The sequence below is a fragment of the Giraffa tippelskirchi genome, chromosome 5 (genome assembly GCF_054371585.1).
Source record: "Giraffa tippelskirchi isolate mGirTip1 chromosome 5, T2T-mGirTip1v1.2.pri, whole genome shotgun sequence".
Taxonomy (NCBI): domain Eukaryota; kingdom Metazoa; phylum Chordata; class Mammalia; order Artiodactyla; family Giraffidae; genus Giraffa; species Giraffa tippelskirchi.
Window position 1 is genome coordinate 158,616,379 of NC_137279.1, and position 18,941 is coordinate 158,635,319.

Here is an 18,941-nt window from a genome sequence, read left to right on the forward strand (position 1 = left end):
CTGGAGTTTACCCAAACTAGTGTCCATCAAGTCAGTGATGCCATCCAGCCATCTCATCCTCTATCGTCCCCTTCTCCTCCTGCCCCCAATCCTTCCCATATGATTATTAACTGGGACAAAAATGTTGGATTTCTTAAAAGAAAACACCTATATATTTTTAGAGATAGATACTGAGGTTTTTAAGGGTGAAATGGTATGATGTCTGGAATTTATTTTAAAATATTTTAGAAAAAAGAGAAGAAATAGATGAGAAAAATGAGGAATACGCTTGTTCTGAATCTGGCTAATGGATATGAGTGTTTATTCTTTTTTATGCTTGAAAGTGCTCCTAATATTCAACAAACTGAAAAGTCATTAAGGAAAACCACTGAACTCTCCCAACAGAAACACAGGTTATTATTGAACCAAACTCGAGTTTGCTTACCCAAATGAGCAAAGTCAATCTACTGACATAGGGTTGTGGAAAAGTAAAGTACAACATTTATTTGCAGGATGTCAAGCAGGAGAATGGGCAACTAATGCTTAGAGGACCTGAACTCCTCAATGGCTTTCAGGCAAGGGTTTTTAAAGACTAAAATTAAGAGTAAGGGTCTTAAGCACGTGATTAGCTCATGGATTCTTCTGATTTGTTGGGTGTTAGGCAACAAAGTGATATCTGGCATCTTGATCATCATTCTTCTGGCTCCAACTTGTTTGGGTCACCTTGGCTGAGGTCAACAAGTTTCATCATGTGGTACTGGTTCTGTAAAACAACTCAAAGATGTGTTGCATCAGATTGTTGTCTATATGCCTTGAGGAAGAACTAGGAGTCTTGTTGACTCTGTTTTATGGCTAAACTTTTCTAGCTTGACTGCTTTTGCTTTATTTCTACATTTACTCATTTCTATAATCATCAACTGCTTGAGTATGCTCTTTAGAACTCTGGGAAGACCTAAAAATCTCAAGTTTTTTCTATAGACAAGAAGTAGGGACAAGAGAGGATTGTACCCAGGAAGGTCCTACAGGGTCCTGCTCAGTTTCAGGTCCCTCTGCTCTTTGATACTCCTCAATCCAGAGGGGAACAGGGGCGACGACCACTCTGGCTACTTCCTGCTGAACAAGGGCGACGTTGATTCTCCAGGATTAGAGGAGCAAAAGTCTTGGACCTTCTTCTCAAAGAATTCTCGAGTCCCAGGCCTAGTGTCAGTCAGCATTTTGCACCATGAAAACATGATCTCTCTCTTTGACCACTTTGTCATACCATCTGAACAAAATTTGAAAATTAATAAACATATTAAAAAGAGGATGATGATCAATGGGGCTTTGTAACAGTACTCAAAAGAGTTCCCCTATTCCAGAGGGCAACCAGGAAAATAAGTTTTGGTGTGTATCCTCTTTATGTACATCCTATAACTAGGTAGCCTTTTGAATTATTCTGTTTATTCAGATTTCAACTTCTCCAGAGGTATTGATGTATGTGCAGCATGTGGTATGAGCCACTGCACATACTTTTCCTTGTTTCGCCAATAGGAAATCACAGGCTATTCTATTATCTAGGACCACATGAGTTCAAAGATATTTGTTGGGCTGCAATACTTTAAGCTGTGTCCTCAGCAATTTGGCAGATTTTTCGATTGTGGTAGCTAGATTATGAATCATATCTCTATTGATATAAACTCTGGCAGTCGGTATGAGGTTGCCAAAAATACTTTATTCTATATTGTTCTAATACCCTACAATATCTCTCTTCTAAGACGTATGTTTGAGTTAGAGAGGGAACTAATGCTCTTAAAGCCATGCACAGAAAATGGGATCCTAAAATGTCCCAGTAGGCATGACCCTTCCATTTGCCAGCTGTTTAAACAGCGATGTGCCCATCCCCGTGTAGGTGAGTCACTCCCTGTGCCACAGACAAAGATATATCCTGGAGGGGAGCAAGTTATACCTCCCAGGGTAGTGTCATTGATTCTTTCATTTTTGGGGAGTTCAGAGATTATGTTATCAAGCCAGGGGTGAGAGCCACTGCAAGCCTTCCATAGTCCGTTTACATGATACCCAACTTGTTTGGCTCTCTGACACAAATTAGTGTCATTTTTAGACTTTACACATTTGTCAATTGTACATTTCAGGGGATTTTGTTCATCACATTTTTTCAGAATAAATTTGAGGGACCGAGGAGGACCAGTAGTAACTTTTCCTCCAATGGAAATTACCTCAGACAGGTGGAAACAAGGGACTGGAACATTGTGACGTCCCTTGGTTAGCCGAACTTGCCATGTGACACTTGAAGGAGGGTGATTATAGAAGGTAATGGGGTCTGGAACAGTATCAAAATCTGTTACGGGAACCACCGATGGGATATACTGTTCATGGATGGTTTGAGATTTCAAATGACACTTCACGCAATCATTTAAATTCCCACCTCTTGCTATGTTCTGAGATAACCTAATTAGAGTATTTTCCTTCCAGGAAGTGGCAGACACCAGTGGAATGAGACAGTAAAGAAAAGCAAGGGCCATCATCATAGTTGGGGCCAACAGCTTGTATGGGAAAATAGCACTCGTGCTCAACTTTGGTACTAACCCTATTATCACAAGGCTTAAACTAAAAGAAAGAAAGGTTTAAGTATCTCTTATTATCAATATCACAACAAATTACAGATTTGCTTGCCTATGGTAGAATCACAGGTAAAATGATTAGATGAAATGGCAACAAAAGGATAAAAGCAAGTAATAAACCAGAAAAATGCTCCAGTCAATTATAAATGTTATGATGGATGGCCACTAGTCATTCACTAGTTATCTAAGATGCTTTCTCGGTTTTTAACTGAAGCCCTAGTCCAGCCTTGCAGCAAGGAGTAGTGGCTTCAGTCGGCTTTTGCGTTGTCCTTTCTGTAACTTCTGAGGGCTATGAATTTGTTGCTGGGTCAGAATCCAGTTTCACCAGTATGCAATGGATCCACGGTTTGATTCCTGTCAATTTAACAGAAGAGTGAATTAGTAGTAGAACCTAAGTCCTCACCCATCAGGGCTGAATTTGGCTGTTGGATATACATCTTTCCACATTATTAGGAGCACCCAGTGTCCAGGTCTAAAATGCTGGAGGGGGACATCTGTGGGAAACATCACTTAACTAGTAGCAAATTTAGGAATAGCATTTAAAACTAACCCCAGAATATGCACATATGTTACAACGTCTAGTTCTTTTACCTTTTGATCACGTCTGATCATGTAACTGCTCAGAATAGAGCATACAGTATTTCATAAGGACTCAATTGGAGTCTACTTCTAGGACCCACTCTAATTCTAAGCAATGCAAGCAGTAACACTCTTTCCCAGGTTAAGTTAATTGTTGACAGATTTTAGCTATCTTCCTCTTTAAAGTATGTTTCTAGTTGATCGTAGCCTCTAAAATACATGCAAATTCCATTTATTCCACATTTTTTAGGTACCTACTGAATCACATTAGCAATTAAGCTACCTCTATTACTACTCTCGGAGAAGGCAATGGCACCCCACTCCAGTACTCTTGCCTGGAAAATCCCATGGACGGAGGAGCCTGGTGGGCTGCAGTCCATGGGGTCGCTGAGAGTCGAACACCACTAAGCAATTTCACTTTCACTTTTCACTTTCATGCATTGGAGAAGGAAATGGCAACCCACTCCAGTATTCTTGCCTGGAGAATCCCAGGGACGGGGGAGCCTGGTGGGCTGCTGTCTACGGGGTCACACAGAGTCGGACACGACTGAAGTGACTTAGCAGCAGTAGCAGCAGCATTATTACTCTGAATTAATTGAGCCCGGTAACCCAAATCTAGGAATTATCTCATAGAGCAAGACCTTTACTACTTCTGAAACTTTTTCAATCCAGCAAGAGAATGATTCTAAGCAGACTGTAAAGGTATCTGCCATCACTAGTAAGTAAAGTTTCTTTTTACTTTAGGCATGACTGTAAAGTCTACTTACCAATCTTTCTTTAGCACTCCCCTCTAGCTTGGACTCTGTGCAAGATGGGGGAGTCCTCATCTTGAAATTATTTTTAGCGCAAAACATACACTTTTGTAATACTCTTTGAATTGTCCTTGCATATTTGGTCTTGTAATGTAGTCCTGTATCCACTGGATGCCTATAATGGGTGCTTATGTATATTGCTCCAATTACTTTCACCATTAGATAGTCATGAATTAAAACCACTCCTTGGTCATTTATCATTTGATCCTAAATGGGTAAGGTCATATCCCGATTCTCATGATATTTTGAGGTTCTCAGGTGAGTGTGTAAGTGTGTTAGCTGCTCAGTTGTGTCCAACTCTTTGTTGACCCCATGGACTGTAGCCCACTAGGCTTCTCTGTCCATGGAATTCTCCAGGCAAGAATGTTGGAGTGGGTAGCCATTCCTTTCTCCAGGGGATCTTCCTGACCCAGGGAACAAACCTGGGTCTCCTGCATTTCAGGCAGATTCTTTACTGTCTGAGCCACCAGGGTACGTGGGGCTAAATTAACAGGGCTATAACCAAAGGTGCGTTGTTCTGAAGGCTGTTCTAGCAGCTTGGTCAGCTATGTTGTTCCTTTTCAAAACAAAATAGTCAGATCTCGGATGTCTTGGGCAAAGCTCATATTGCCACCTCCTTTGGCTTGAGCACTGTGTCTAACAGTTTCAAAACTTCTTTGACATGTTTGATTTCTTTTCTTTCAGAAGTGAGCAATCTTTCCAAATTACCCTATGTATGTTTACAACTGAAAAGGCATATTTCGAGTCAGTATAGACGTTGACTTTTTTACCTTTACTGAGATGTAAAGGTCAAGTAAGGGCAATAATTTCAGCTTTTTGGGCAGAGATACATGATGACAAACTTCCGCTCCTAGGATCTCCTGCAAGGTTACCACTGCATATCTGTTCTCTCAGTTTTGGTGGTCTATGAGGTTACTTCCATCTGGGAACATCTCCAGGTTTGGATCTCCAAAGGGAATCATAATCAGATCCAAGCATCTGCTCAATGATATGCCAATAATCATTCATGTGCCTCTGGGCCACCCAAAGGGGTCGGGAGCAGGGTGGCTGGGTTCAAGGAGGACACGGTCTTTGGGGTCACATTAGAATGTGCAAGTAAAATTACCTGATATCCTCTCAAGTGGTCTAAAGTGAGACAATATCCACTCTTTTGTTCCAACAGTGGTAACACACAGTGGGATGTACACACCATGGTTGGCTGTCCTGGAGTGAATTCCTCTGCTTCTTGCAACAAATCCAGAGTAGCAGCTATGACTCTCAAATACATCTAGATTATACTGTCCAAAACCTTTGTGAAATAGGATCCTGGGCATTTTGTCGACTGTGGGTAATACCTCCAGTCTCACTGTGCTGTACTTAGTCACTCAGCCATGTCTGACTCTTTGTGACCCCATGAACTATAGCCCGCCAGGCTCCTCTGCCCATTGGAATTCTCCAGGCAAGAATACTGGAGTGGGTTGCCATGCCCTCCTCCAGGGAATCTTCCCAACCCAGGGATCGAACCAGGTCTCCTGCATTGAAGGTGAATTCTTTACCATCTGAGCCACCAGGGAAACCCAAGAATACTGGAGTGGGTAACCTATCCCTTCTCCAGGGGATCTTCTGGACCCAGGATTCGAACCAGTGTCTCCTGCATCGCAGGTGGATTCTGTACAAGTTGAGCTACCAAGGAAGCCTCTCCAGTCTCACTATCTGTCTTTTATGTTTAAAAAAAATCAAACGACTTTTTCAAACCTGGTAAACACAGAACAGGAGCAGTCAGTAGTTTTTTCTTCATTGTTAGGAAAGTCTCTTGACATTCTCCAGTTCCCACTAAGGCATTATTGTCAGTCCCTTTTAGGGCCTCATACAACTGTTTAACTATTAGCTTAAGCTGGGGATCCAAGTGCAGCAGAATCCTGCCATTCCAGGAACCGATGCAACTGCCTTTGGTGGTGGCTACCACACCCTAGCTACTGTCTCTTGGCAGTCCTGGAGCCAATTCCTTTGGCCTTTTCTCAGTTTGGATCCCAGATATTTCACTGACGTTTGGGAAATCTGGGCCTTTTTCCAAGAGATTTTATAGTCTCATTTGGCCAGACAGTTCAAAATAGTCCCAGTGTTTTCACTTGTGTTCTTTGTATTGTGAGCTGTGAAGGGATCATTCACATATCTGAGCAGAGCTCCCTCCTGTAGCTGGAGCTCCCTTATATCTTTAGCACTTCCCTGGACACCATGAAGGTGTTTTTAAGTCTTTGCAATACTGTCCAGCAGTATTGCTGCTTGCTTTGGTTTCTAGATCTTCCCAACAAATACAAATAACTCTTGGGATTCAGGACTCAAAATAACACAGAAAAAGACCTCTGCTAAGCCTAATGAAATTTTCCAGATAAGATGATCAGAAGAATATAGGGATTTGGGACTACAGGGTGAATATCTTTCACTATCTGATTTATGCCTCTTATGTCCTGAACAAACCAGTAGTTCTCAGTGCCAGGCTTCTTAAAGACAGAATGGGAGTATCATATAGTGACTAAGGGAGTCCAATAAGCAAGTATTTCAAAATGCCAATCCAGCCTTGGACTGGATCCCTGTTTTGCTTGCTCCTTTAAGGGGTATTGCCTTAAGCTCAGAGCCTAAGTATCCAGCTTCGGTTTCACCTTAACTGCTATGGCCGACCAGGCTCTTCTTGCCCACCTATCAGCCCATTCTCTCAGGCTTCCCTGCTGTGAGATGTCTTCAGGGATGCTGGTGGTGACTCCTCCATCCCTTGACAGGAGGGCTGGCTGCAAGGCACAAGCTTGTTCCAGTTGTACCTCTATTTCCAATATTCCAGGAGGGAAAGTCACTTTAGCATTCAATTTAGTTAAAAAATCTTGCCCCAGCAATGCAACTGGGCACTCTGGCATGTACAAAAAAAGCTGTGTTTTAGATTAGGAGCCTCAATCTGACAGTCTGGGGATTGCAAAAACAGTTTTTGGAGAGGCTTTCTAGATACTCCTCTTGTCAAGGTGCTTTTTTGGGTTAACTCTTTGGGTCCAACTCCTTGCAAATTCAGTGTTCAAAACAGAGCAAGTGGCTCCTGTATCAGTCAGAAAGACAATCTATTTCCCACAAAAGGGTTACCTGGGGCTCCTAATGGGAGACTATTTCCCCAAGCAGAGTCCCCTCAGAGTCCTCTGTCACTCTCTCTTGTCTCCAGCATGAACAATGCTTTCTCCTCCTCTTCCAGTTTCTTTTGTAAGCTGAGGCAAACTTTCTTTCAGTTGCCTTCTTGTCTTACAATAGGGACTGCTGCCGACCCACTTTTGTATGTCCCACTGGTGGGCTCTTTTCTGTGGGCCACCCTTCACTCTCTTGGTTCCCTGGGTCTTACTCTCTGCTCAGATTTTTGTCTCCCCTTTCTCCACTGAGTGTCACTGCCAAAAGGGACTTTTGCTGCTTCATTTCATGGATCTCTTTTTCATCTTGTATTCCCTCCCAACTATGAAACACTGAAAGAAGTTTCTACCAAATGAGATAACAACAGGCCAAAAAGTCCTTATGTCTTCTGCAACTGGGGCACTCTAAGTCACAAAGTGCAATTAACTAATTTGAAATTCTCTGGATTATCTGGATCCACATCTGCACATTGGCGATATGCCTTGTACATTCTCTTCCAAAACCTCAGGGGTTTTCCTGTGGCTGTTTGCACACTCCTTGCACCTTATAAAAGCTCCAACGTTGGTTCTCCCTTTTGGAGCCCTACCGTGATGCACTCCTTGTAATGCTCAATTCCAACTTTACCTCCTAGGTCACTCTCTTCCCAGTCTGGATCTATGATGGGAATTGCTTTTGCTGCTGGTGCTGGGATGGGATTGCCAGGGGCAGCAACACGCATCTACCCGCCTCTTCTCTATCCTTTTCTATTGGGTTCACAAAAAGTTTGTTCAGGGTTTTCCATAATATTGTACAGAAAAACACGTTTGAATTTTAGTCAGCGCAATATTTCTATCCTCTTCTCTTCCTCAGCCAACAGAGTGGTTAGCAAACTTTGATATCAGCCCAATTAGGGTTGGCAAAGATGAAAGAGAATGAATTTTCCATCCTGGTAGGGTCATCCCAATAGGTTGGCATATTAGTTTAGCAATTCAACATGTCTGAGGTTGAAAAGGGAAAGTGGATCCACATGAATCCTGCTAGATGATCTTGGGCATTTATTCCTCCAATGTGAATCTGCCTCAGTGGGAATCACCCTGAATGAACATTAGTGGTTCCCTGACCAAAATGGAAGCTCTGTTGGGTATGAGAAGGAGACAACTCCTCCTTCCTCAGCTCCTGCCAGAGCAGGTGAGAATGAATTGTCTACTGTGGGATCTATGGCTCCAGCCCCTGCTTCTGCATTTTGCCCACCATTCAGAGGCAGTTGTGATGGATAAATAGGAGCATTTATTTGTTGAATTAATTCCCCATCTCTTGATTCCTGAGAACAGGGTAAACCTTTTAAAATCTCCTTATTGGAGGAAATTTCTTTCTGTATCATAACTCCATGCATGCTACATTTTTCTCTGAATAGGCTCACTTTGAATCAATAGCATAAGGGCTGTACATAAGAAACATCCTCGCATTCCGCCCCCCCCCCTTCACAAAATAGTTCTGGTTCAAAGACAGTGTTATAATTTAGAGAGCCATTAGGGAGCAGTGTTCTCCAGATCTTAAGATGTCCTGAGGCTAAACAGTGTTACAATAGAATACTATTTTTTCTCCTTTTCCAAGGTGCTTAACTAAAAATTTCCCAATTCTTCAAAATATACCCTAAGGGGCTACAAGATGGAGCAGAGCTCTGACTACCTGTCTTTGTTATTCATAGCTGGTACTATCAAACATCAAGGAAGGAAGCAAGCAAGCACACAAACACAAGGCATTTCTCAGGGTTACAGATTCCTTAGTCCAATACAGAAAATTCCCCTAATCAATATCCCACCACAGACAGAGCCAAGTGGCTAAATGAATACCCTGGTGTCATCATACATGAGCCCTTCTACTAAGCAGAAATGTCTCAAGTAAATGTCTTGTTTCCTTCACCATGAAAGCACCAAGGGTCATTGACCCCTAATTGGTGGCAGATGCTCTGGGTTGTCTCTGAGACAAAGGTGTTCAGGAAGCTGCTGGACAGAATCTTAGAGCCCTCTCTTGCCAGGAGCCAATGTGCCACAAAGACACTAGTTGGGGTGGTGGTCGTTTCATGGTCACCAAAATTGTTACATAATTGAACTTAGGTTCGTTTGCAGCAAATTCAGTCTATTGACACCACATTTTGGTGAAGGAAAAGTACAGTGTTAATTTTCAGGGTACCAAGCAAGGAGTTCAGGTCCTTTGCACATTAGCTACCTATTCTCTTTGCCTGGTGCCCTGCAAATAAATGCTGCACTTTCCTTATCATGACCCAGTGTCAGTAGATTAGCTGCTGTGCATCAGGTGAGTGAAATAAAGTTCAGTTCAGCAACAAGACTGCTCTATATGTCCTACAAATAGTATTAAAGCAAACTACCAAAGAAAACTGGAAATAAGGGCAAAATTGTACATATAAATGCTGACAAAATTGAAACATGAAGAAGGTAACACTGACCAATAAAGCATAATTCAGATCGAAAGTATGAAATGAAGCAAAGAAAAAATTTCAGTTGTGGTAATCCACAAATATAAATATCTTTGTACCCTAGACAACATGGCTAAGTCAAAACCAAGAAAAGGAAAGACAAAAGGCTGAGATAAAAATAGAAATTTAAAAGAAAACTGTTAAGAATAAAATCAAAACACAAGTAAGCATTTTCCTTAAAGAGAAAAAACTACAGTGTACAAAATTAAACATGAAAAAGGACCCAATGTGAGGATATAAAAATTAAATTTGCAAATGTAGGGTAATAAATAAAAAACAAATGAAATAAATGATATTGTGGCAAAACTTTAAAATAATCAAATAGTGATTCAAAAGGTAAAAACAAACACATAATCCTCATCAGATGAATATAAAGAAAAGTCGATAAAATGTTCAAGATTTTAAAAAGGTTCCATGTGCAGAACAGTCCATTTAACAATACAGAACAGACAATTGTCATTAAAGAGTTGTAGACTGCAAAAAAGCTAAAACAGGAAAGTGCTTTACAGAAGAGAGAATAACAAATTCTAAACCACCAGAAAACTCATTCATGTTTCTTATAACAAAAGTTTGTGTAAATTGATAAACTAAATTTTTAAAAAAGGGGAATTGAAAGCAATGAGTAATAAACATGATAAGTTGCCCAAGCCCAGAAGTTGAGGGAAAAAATGGGATCACTATTACCTATCTGAAGTGGGAATAGTTGTGACTTTTTAGGAACTTGGAACACTTAATAAAATCAGAAATAATACATAATACTCTCCCCTTGAAAAGCTACACCAGGAGTGAAACCACCAGGACTTAACAAAATGTTCAGTCCTCGTTTTTTTCATGACAAAGACTCAGAAAATAATACTCTTTAATAAGAGAAGGATTGAGCCAAAGAAGCTCAATGCCCACTGTGGAATCAGAGTGGCTACTAGATACTACAGCAGAGACACAAAGCACTGATTAGGGATGTCCCAGATACAGTAGAGGAAAAAATAACCTGCAGGTAACGTGGGTAGTATGAGCCCATTTTTGTAAACAGATATAAAATCATAGAAATTAGAATAGACAGTAAATAGATTAAAATATGCCCAATTTTATTAGTCGGGTGAATGCTAACAAAACTGGATCCATGGTTGGAGAAAACTGATGATCTCCACCTTCAAAGGAGCTGCAGGAACTGTTAGACTTTTCAGGTAATTAAAATGTGAAAAGTATACAGTAATGCCAAGCTCTGGGTGGTCACAAAGAATGGGGTGGGAATATGATCTGTTCTGTCTCTAGCTAAAAGGGAAGTCCACAAAACTTCCAGCAAACTCAGAGGGTAAAAGAAGCACACTAGGAACAGGCTGCCCATTCTGAAAAGTTAATCCAGCATAGAGGAAATGCAAGTAGACAACAAACATGAAATGATAGCAGTCACAAGCCAAGAAAATGCAAATCAAAACAAGCTGTTTTCCATCCCTGATTAAGGGGAAATTGGTTTATGGTGGCGCAGTCTCGCAGGAAGGCCAGGTGAGTCTGGAATTGAAGACTGCAAAACAGAGCCAAATTCAGTCTACAATTTGCTCTATTTATTGTACACAATCACGCAGGGACTGTAAGTTAGTCTTGTAAGTAAGAAAGAGTGGTGCCCCTCCCACTCCATCGCAGGAAATGAGTTTCAGGACTAGTGTGAGCAAGAAGTCACAGAGCCTCCACCTGCATGGGCTCAGTCTCCAGATAAGAGCCTTCTAGCTGCTCAGTTCAGTGGTCTCATTTTAAGGAGTAATAGGGAGTATCAGTTAAGCCCCAAGAGGTCTTGTCTCCATCAGTTGCTCCTGTTCCAGTGAAGTCAAACCTTGGCCCTTAGCAAACAAATTCCTTACCCATATTAACACTCAATATGTCACATTTAAATAGTCACAGTCTAACATCAGATGTTTAAAAGCAGTCTTCATGGAGGCTCACATTGGCCACTGTGACTCCATTTTGAACTACTTAACATAGCATATTGTCACATAAGATGAATAGGAATCAAATGATTAAAAGTCACATTGAAACAGTTACGCTCCCCCACCCCCACCCGATATCTTTGGTGTGTATATTACTAAATGTTTCTAGTCTTTCTTGTTTCCTGTCTCCAGAGTTCACTCTCCTGTTGTATATTGTTAGAACAAGTTCCTTAGAACATAAATCAGCACTTATTACTGCACGGATTAAAAGCTTCTTGAGTCTTTCTGTGCTAAACCCCTTTTGATGGCACTTCAAGCCTGACCTGAACCTTGCCAAGTTTGCTCCAGCCTCAGTGTTTAAACCTTGCTGTTCATATTGATTTAGGGGTTCTGAACCCAGAGTGGAAAGAATTTTAAGGTGTCTAGGATCTCCGTCAAGAAAGACTGGAATTTTTATTCATATCTGAGTGAATTTTGTCATGATACAGTTATCAAAATAATAATTTGAGATACAGAATATGTGAGCTTCTTAGCCTATTATTTAACAAGATTGGCAGATCTAAACTATTTTTGAATTTTGACAGAGTGTAAGACTGCGTTTCATAATACCTGTAAAACTGTAACATGAAATGAAAAAAGCTACGATTTCTAGTGGTGACAAGTCATGGTTCTGCTAATAGTATCAGACCACCAAAGTTCCAGGTTAAGGATCTCCACCCTACACTCATTCCTCATCAGTCCAAAAGTTCAGTTTCCCTGATTCACTAAAATATGTGTGCTCCCACACCCCCTCCACTTCTCCATTTACCAAGACACTCAACTATCAAGTCTTAGCTGCTGCTAAAGAAAAACCACAAGCCCAAAATAGCATCACTTATGCTAAAGCCCAGACACAAATCCTAGACTCCACACTTGACTTACTTGCAGTTTCCACCTTTCCCAGAAATGTAATCTTAGCCAACCGGACTGGAATTTTCTGATTGGCACCAAGGAGATAATCTGTCCTGTGGGCCTTCTCCATAGCCTGCACCCAGAGGAAGAAACTATCTACATGATGAAACTGTCATTCTTTTCCCTCAAAAGATGTCCTGGCCTAAAACTAATCTTTTCTTTCCCTAAGGGCTCTCTGTCCCACCCTTCTTCTTATCAAAAACTTTCCATTTGTGGAATGTCTGGGAGCACCCTTCTAGTTGCTAGAGGGGATGCTCCCCAATTTGACCTTCAAATTGGCTGAACTATGTTTTTTACCACTGCTCACCCACAGAGGTCTTTGTCCTGGAAGGAGGATGAGTTTTCTGCAGAGCAGAAGTTGGTCTCCTGTGCAGCTGTGTCTCAGGGCCTAGAATTCAAGCAAAGCATATGACATATTAATAGAATTCAAAGTTTAAGGTTTAATATGTAGAAAAGCAACCCATTTTGTACTCAGGGGGAAAAAAACAGAAGTTACTTTCCTAGTTATGTGTTTGCTTAAGTTTATATGATCATAACAGTAAACGTTACTCCTTTTGTTGTTAGAAAAAGAATTTAATCAATCTTATAACAATGAAGGAAATGTAGAAAAAGTGACTACTTCCAAATCTATCCCCAGTCAGAAATACTCTGTAGAAATAGATTGAGGAAAAATTTCAGCCCTCACGTTGAGACAGAATCAAAAGTCTGGGTCCCCTAAGCTCCAAAGCTCTCACTTATACCATTGCTTCCAAAGACATTGTCAATTTCACCTCCCAACCATGTTTTTAAAGCAAATACTTTAGTCCTTCCTCATTTTCTCCTGGTCTTCATTTTCTCCTCTTGTGGCATTACTATTTTAATATCCTCAATTTCAGAGTAATAGAGGCCTAGGAAGGTGCCTTTCTCATGAGCCAGTGAGAGACAGAGCAGGCTGTAAAGCTAGGGGGCCAGGACAGCCCTCACCCCATGCCCTGCACTTCTACCAGCCTTACCTGGAGAGGGGCTCCAGCCCTAGGATGCAGCCCAGAGCAGAGTGAGGAAGGAGGCTGGAGGGCTGACCTAGTCTTTTGTTGGCTCCTCCCTCCCCTTGCAGAGTTTGCAAATCTCTAGGACCAATCCCTTTTCAATCCCACCCCTTTGCTGCCTCTCAGGATGTTTCACACAGCCCAGAAGTCACTGCTGATTTCTAATCCATAACCGTGGAGTTCCACCTCCAGCTCTGATTCTCGGGCACCTCTGTGCTCCACCCCTACCCCACTGCCAGGATTCCAGCCTCTCAAGGAGATAAAGGCACCACTGATTGCTAAGCCATTCAGCCATGACCCCAGGAGTCAACCTTGACTTCCCTCTTTTCTTCAATCTCCACATTTAATCATTCTCAACCCCTGGAATGTCTGCTTCTTTTTCTCTCCATGGCTCTGTAATCACGCTGGACTCTATGCAGCCTTCCTGGGACAGAGCCCTCCCCATCCTCTGCTTCAGTTCCTCTTTGAAGCACCTAGACAACAGTATTTGCTGCACATTTCCTGAGCTGTTTCACAGATGCTAAAACCTCTGCCAAACAGAAGAAATTAACTACTTGATGACCATGAGCACATAGCCCCCAGATCTACTGGAGCCTGAGGATTGATAAAGTGACACTGTCCTGTTATCTCACCATCAATCAACCAGAAACTTGTGCCCAAGTTGATCACATACCCTGGGACTCCACTCCCTTACCTGGGCTTTGAAAATGCTTTCCAAAACAAAAAAAAAAAGCTTTCTAGAAACCCATCAGGGAGTTCAAGTATTTTGAGCACTAGCTACCTTGGGCTCCTTGCTTGGTGCCCAACACTTTTCTTTACCACAACCCAGTGTCAGTAAATTGGCTTTATTGCATGCAGGCAAGCAGACCCAAGTTTGGTTCAGTGAAATGAACCAATGTTTGTCACAGGGCCCAGCAGTAAGTACAGGCACACATCATGGCTTGCAGATAAATGAAACATGGCCAATATTCAGTTCACAAATCACTCGGTTTATTGCAAGCAGTTAGCATGCAAGACATGTTAGTCGAAGTTGGGAATATAGAAGAGAGGGTAAGGAACCTCTCCAAGGAGAAGTCTGGGCAGGAGACATGTCAGCAGGAGCAGTGGTCTCCTGTCTTCAGTGGGTCTCCAGACAAGTGTGAGTGGGAAGTGGCCCTCTGCTCCGCCAGAGCCTCTGGCAGTGTCCCTCTGCAGCAGCTCTCAGCGTGTGGAGTCAGGTCCTCAGTGAAGTGTCTCATTTTCAGGAATAACATTTACCCCAACGGAAGGAACCTTGACTCATCAGTTGCTTCTCCTGTTCCAGTGACTTGTGTCACTCATCTGACTTCTCATAGCTTATCCCTCTAAGACAGCTTCAGTTCTCCAGCCAACTTTTCAAGACAAAAAATATGGAAGTTCACCCTGGTCACTGAGGCTTACAATCTTTAACACAGCTTACAGTCCTACAAGTTTCACACAAGAAGAGTAGGAATCACAAGACAAAAGAAATCACATTATAACATCATTTATAACTCATATTTGAGAACATTTATAATATTAATGGTACTTAATCTCAAAAGTTCAGTTTATATTGTTTTACATCTCAAAACGAGACAGTTGATTAATTATGACCAACATTATAATACCAAAAACTTATAAATGCTTAATGCTCACATGTCTGCATTCAGTTTTTGTTGCAAAGTCCCTTGGCTGTAAGAAAGAATATTTGAAAAAAAAAGAAAAGAATTTTTGATACATCAGTTCCATTGATAAGAATCAGCTCTTGATGCTGAGGTGGTTTCTTCTTGGTATTTCTTTTGTGATTGTATGAATGGAGTTGTGTGGTGAGGTCCTCATCATGTCAATTTAAAATAAATAAATAAAACCACACAGCCAATTATTATAAAGAGGTAGATAGATATTGCAATTACCCAGTATTTTTGAGGCCAGTAGTTTAAGCCTATGAATTTTAGCCAGCATTCAGTAATAAAAGCCTACGCAAGCTACAATATGAAGCCAGACTGGAAGGTTAAAAAGAGAACAGCACATTTATGAATTGCTCTTTCCAGCAACAGCCATGGTGAATTTCCTACCATTTTCTCTGTGGCTTTGCACATTCTCAGTTTTGAGTCTGTGCACGAGCATGAGGGAGGAAAAGTTGAGGAAAAGATCATAGCACCACAGTCCCTCAGTCCACACACTGTTGCTCCTGAATAGCTTTAAAAGCCTTGGTTTCCAGGATCTCAGCTTCCACAGGTATCTAAAGCTGATATGCCTGAGAAGATGACTGAGGTAAGACCTTCCTTTATCTCTTTCTCAATCTTTCTCTTCCCTCTTTATGAAATGATCACTAGATTCACTATGGGGGCATTCCCTCCTGGTATAAAAATCTGGTTGAGACTGCCTGCTTCTGAGTAGGAATTCCTAACATGCCCAGCTTGGAGGCTTCCATTAGAAATATTGAAAGAAGAGGTACTTCATCTCATCCAGGCAACAAGCATCTCCATCCCATCCGTCCATTGACTCATCCATTCATCCGTCTATCTACTCATCCATCTATCCACACATCCATCCATACGTACATCCCTTCATGTATCCACTCATCCTTCCCTCTCTCCCGCCATCTCTGTCTCTATTGGACTGAGAATCAGAAGTAAGATACATGTCCCCAAGATGTACATCAACACCATTATTTGAACTAAAATGTGAAGTCTAAGTTTCCCGATAGAAAGTATGATTTGTCTGGGACTTCCTTAGTAGTCCAGTGGTTGGGAGTGTGCCTGTCAGTTCAGGGCACATGTGTCCGATCCCTGGTCTGGGAGGATACCACAGGGTGTGGGGTAATTAACCCCGTGAGCTGCAACTACTGAACCTGAAGCTCTAGAGCCCATGAGCCAAACCATAACTACTAACACCACAGTGCTGCAACAACTGAAGCCTGTGGGTCTAGAGCCTGTGCTCCACAACAAGAGAAGCCACTGCAATTTGAAGCCCATGCAAAGAAGGTAGAGAAAGCCTGCAAGCAGCAACGAAGACCCAGTGAAGCCAAAAACAAACAATTAATTTTTTTAAAAAATTTAAAAAATAGAAAGTATGATTTGTCGGATGGGATTAGCATTGCCAATTTGGTTATAAGAATACTTTCCATAATCCAGACCCGTTTTTGACAAAAACACACTTAAGGTATGTTCAGAACATAAAAAAAAGAAAAAAAAAACACTAGAAAAATATATCCTTTGAAACTATTTAAACTTATGATTCAAAAATTTTAGATGTGAATGTAAAAATGTGTTTTGTGAGGAATATGAGCAAAATGTATTTGAAAACCACTGCCCCTTAGGTCCCTACTTGGTCCAGAATGATCCTAGGGAAATCACTTTGGAAACAGTGGATGAGCTGACCAGGGGTTTTGGACAAACAGGCTGAGCCTTGCACTGGGCTTCTTGTTTGGCACCAGTTCATCTTTGAGTCTTACCAGCCCTTCAGCCTTGTCTGGACTGTCAGCATAGATGATTTTGCCTGTTTCCAGCTAGATTATCAAGTTGGCACCTCTGCCAGGATACACTAGGCCCCAAAGGGAGAGTCATTCCTGGACTTGCAGCACCAGAATACTGAAATGAAGTCCAGCTTGGATTTGGAGCTAAGACTTATTCTGCGTGAGATGCCCTTCTTCACCCTAATTCTACCCACTTAGCTAGGTTAATCAACTTATTTGTCAAATAGTTAGTGTGTACATACTATGCGCAAGCACTGTTGAGGAAGCCTTGTTTGACCCTTTAGCCTGAATTAGGAACCCTTCTGAGTCCCAGCACCCTGGGACTTCCGCTATTAAGGCACTCATCCATCCAGATTTAGGCTGTTGGGTTGACACCACCACTTTACCAGCTGTGTGACCTAAAGTAGTTAGCAGACCTCTCTGTGCTTCCATTTCTAAAATCTATGAAGGCAAAATAGTACCTATCTCATGGTATTGGGAGAACTTGAGATAATTCAGGTAAAGTGTCTTTCACAATGCTTCAAATTCAACAATACGTGCACATTGCAACAATTTTGTTAAATACCTGAAAGTATAAAGCATCAAAGGTAATTTCAACACTGGATGCACATTCTTTAGGATTTTTTCAAGGACTTAAGCACTTACATAAAATATGAACCTTTTACAACAGTGAACCTTCCTTATTCAGGGATTTTCATGAGCTTTGAGTTAAATATTTTAAAAACCAATTGTAGAAGATATATAAATATATACCTTTCCAGCAATAAAGATAAAATCTCATCTGGCAAGTTATTTTTTATACCTTTGTTTCCTGTAAAATGAGAAGTACTGTGGTACCAGTCTCATGGATTGTTGATTAAATGAAGCAAAATATGCAAAAATGCTTAGAATGGTGTTTTGGTAAATCATTTGGCTCAGTGGGCAAAGAATTAGCCTGCAATGTAGAAGACGCAGGAGAAGCAGGTTCAATTCCTGGGTCGAGAAGATCTCCTAGAGAAGGGAATGGCAACCCACTCAAGTATTCTTGCCTAAAAAATCTAATGGACAGAGAGCTTGGTGGGCTACAGTTCAAAGGGTCGCAAAGAGTCGGACACAACTAAGTGCCTAAGCAAGAAGAAAATGGTAAACCATTTACTACTAATATTGCTATTATAATTTGTCTAAAATTTTGGCATCTCTTTTTCTCAAATAGGTCTTACACAGTTTCTTTTCTTTTGGTTAATATTATCTCTAGTAATAATTATGCTTACTGCCATTGTGAACGATTTTCTCCCCAGTCTACGGTCGGAAAGCAGTACTTAATAGCCTATGGCTGGTAGCTCATACTCGAGCGTCTCTGAGAAAGACAGATCTTATAAATAGATTGTTTTTAACACAACATGCTAATTGAAAAGATAAAGGCAAGCAAAAGTTCTATGAGTGGTAGAAAATGCTGTCAGTCACACTTGCAGGGGAGGTCTGGGCAAGTTTCTTGGAAGTGGTCATAGGGGGCTTCTTCTTCAGGGATATTTTGCACTTGATGTTGGTGCTGTGCTCTCATTAACTACTTAACTCCTGTTCACTGGAGGTGCCAAGATGGTGGGCTCTGCTTCTGATGCCAGGACTCAAAGTGGAGGCAAAACAAGAGAACAGTTTAGAGAGTCTGTTGCATCATCTCTACCTGCCTAGGACTAGAGACCCTGTCCCTTTTTTTTCCACTCCTGCTGTTCCTAAATTCCACAAAGACTCACCCTATCCTAACAACTGGCCCTGACTTTGAAGCTAAGATAAAACAAGGAAATGGTTAGAGCTTTACTTTGGAGTGAGGTACTGTTCTGGCCCATATTGTAACCTACTGCTCTTTTTCTAGAGGAGAGTAGTTCTATGAAAAAGGATGCCTAATCCCATCCCATATTAAAGATTCTAATTCTCATTTCAGGATGAGAACACTCACCTGGATTTATGTAATGAGATCAAGCAATTT

At 41.3% G+C, this 18,941-nt stretch overlaps 1 long non-coding RNA gene across 1 annotated transcript; it reads right to left on the reverse strand.

Moving 5' to 3' along the window:
* Positions 1–457: 457 nt before the first annotated feature.
* On the reverse strand, positions 458–13,513 carry LOC145504868 (uncharacterized). The gene is made up of 3 exons (XR_014052558.1): positions 13,471–13,513; positions 12,786–12,866; positions 458–2,951 (listed from the first exon to the last, which is right to left on the reverse strand). It is a non-coding gene; the product is annotated as an uncharacterized LOC145504868 (long non-coding RNA).
* Positions 13,514–18,941: the final 5,428 nt, after the last annotated feature.